We start from the raw sequence: 2500 nt of genomic DNA, 5'->3' as shown, positions 1-2500 counted from the left end.
ATTCATATAAAAAAAAAAGATATTGTTGAGCCCGCCAGATCATTCGTGCGTGATTTACACGGCCAGACGTGTGTACTACACGTATTAGGCCTTTGATCTGCGTTGCGTAGGCCACAACAAATCTTTCAAAGAGAGAGAGATATATGTGTTGTTGGGGTTTGTGATTATGAAGGTGCCCCAATGCACAAAAATATATAAAAATGTACAAAGTTGGGATGTGGTGTGGTGGAGAAGAGTTGGGCCCGACCAGATCATTCGTGCGTGATTTACACGGCAGACGTGTGTACTACACGTATTAGGCCTTTGATCTGCGTTGCGTAGGCCATCTTCCTTCCAAGACACACACGTGTTGGGGTTTGTGTGATTTTATGATAGTGCCTCAACACGGAAAAATAAGCGTACGAGAAGAGTTGGGCCCGACCAGATCATTCGTGCGTGATTTATACACGGCCAGACGCGTATTATATTACACGTATTAGGCCTTTGATCTGCGTTGCGTAGGCCATCTTCTCGATAGAGAGAAAGCCAATGTATTCTTTTTTCTTTCTTTACACACACACACACAGTTGTAGTAGGACAGGGAGGGATGCGAGCGTGCTAATCACGCTTCCTCAAGTCTTCGCTGTGGTGTGTAAAAAAAAAAGAAAAAAAGGAATCGTTGGGAAAGTCCAAAGGACGAAAATATCGGGCAGTCTGAAGATAACTTAATGCTCGTTTACATTGGTATCAAGAGAGACCGGCTTGTGTAGCTCGTTTCAATGCTGTGTCGTTGTCATTGACACCCTACTCTGTTGCGCGCTAGTGGCAGCATGAGCGTGGGACGTATATATATATGACACCCAGCTAGAGCCGGCCGTGAGTCCGTCCGGTGTAAATAACGACGAAAGGAGAGAGAAACTTTTCGAATCCAGTATCGGGTTGATAATTGTCCAGTTTGAATATCCATATCCCCGTCGTTTTTGGAGGTGATATACTCTCTGTGTTTCTTCGATAGAAGGCTTTTCAATGTTCTATTCGCTCCGACCGTCGAACTTGCAAGAAAACAGTGGTTTTGGATTTGCTCGTACATATATATATGGTTTCGACGGAAATATCTCGTTCTTTAAGGGACAATTATGTCGTCGTACGACGACTCCCGAATCTCCTTCGCGCGCTGGTTGGAGCTCTTCGGGTATCGGCTTGTTCCGAAATATAACACAAAAATGTGGTGGATAGCAAATACACATTATATTATATATGAGAGAATAAAAGGGAAAAATTACCCTGAACGGTGGATCACTTGGCTCGTGGGTCGATGAAGAACGCAGCTAATTGCGCGTCAACGTGTGAACTGCAGGACACATGAACATCGACATTTCGAACGCACATTGCGGTCCACGGATACAATTCCTGGACCACGCCTGGCTGAGGGTCGTTTACGTACTTATAAACTGCTTGCGTTGATGGCACTTGTTGCCTATATACGTACGAGCGAATGATGGGCGCTTCGTCGGCGTTTGTCGCGGTCCTATGAATATTGAGAAATTTTACGTACGTCTAACAGTCTTCGAGAGAGATGGAAATCGTGTTCGAACTAGCGTGAGTGTGGAAGGCGGTGTCGTGTGTCGTATATGTTTTATATACGTCCGCCCGTCTGAAACACCGCTTCGAAGCGGTGACAAAATCTTTTTCGGGACGATTCGTATTCGTAGAACTATCGAGATTTCACTGGTACATTTTCAACGCGCTCCCGACGTCGCCTGAAATGAAACGAGATGGGTTTAACCCACGAAAGCGTACTACACGAGTCTGTCCTATGTGAAGACTGTGTACAGAGATCGAACGAACGCATGAAAGAAATTGAACGAAAGAACACATAACCCGCAAAAATATAGAGTAGAATTGTGACCGTTGCTTCGAATTTGAATTTATATGTATATATATATCATAGCCCCAGGGAGTGGAACCTATGAGTGTGGAAGGATGTCTCTTACCGTAATGTTGCCAGAGGAAAAAAAGTCTCTCTCTTCGTACGACACATTTGTGTACGAATTGTATCGATGGCTATATAGATCCGATGTTGCACATATTCTGAGTAAAGAACACCCCACCCGGGTTACCGTCCTAAAACTCTTCTATTGGTGTGGCTATGATGTGTGTGTCAACGCAATCGCGAGTCTGGTTCTACGGAAAACCGTTTGTCGGTCGCCCCATATATCTTTTTGTTCTCTTCAAATGATCGAATAGCGAAACCGCACGAGATCAATCGGTCGTCTAGTCCCCGAAAGTACTTTTCGGACGGACGTTAAAGTTATACCGATTGTAATCGTCTTGCGAGTGTTTCGAAGATCTATATTTGGAGAGGATATCGAATTTTATAAAAGATATATTGGTGAGGCGCGATAAACGGTTTTTTTTTTGCTTTAAGGGTTTTTTGTGTTTTTTTTATTTTTTTTTTTTTTGTGTTGCTCTGTACACGTTTCGCAAAATGCTTTCGGGGGGGGAAGCTCTGAAAAAATTT

The 2500-nt window shown here is 43.8% G+C and overlaps 1 non-coding gene across 1 annotated transcript; it reads left to right on the top strand.

Annotated features, from left to right (window-relative positions):
• Positions 1-1259: 1259 nt before the first annotated feature.
• Positions 1260-1414, top strand: LOC143262057 (5.8S ribosomal RNA). The gene has a single exon (XR_013036010.1). It is a non-coding gene; the product is annotated as a 5.8S ribosomal RNA (ribosomal RNA).
• The last annotated feature ends 1086 nt before the right edge of the window (positions 1415-2500 follow it).

Source organism: Megalopta genalis, unplaced genomic scaffold (genome assembly GCF_051020955.1).
Source record: "Megalopta genalis isolate 19385.01 unplaced genomic scaffold, iyMegGena1_principal scaffold0084, whole genome shotgun sequence".
NCBI classification, from domain to species: domain Eukaryota; kingdom Metazoa; phylum Arthropoda; class Insecta; order Hymenoptera; family Halictidae; genus Megalopta; species Megalopta genalis.
Note: the sequence above shows the minus strand (reverse complement) of the source record. Positions and strands in the feature narration are given on the sequence as shown.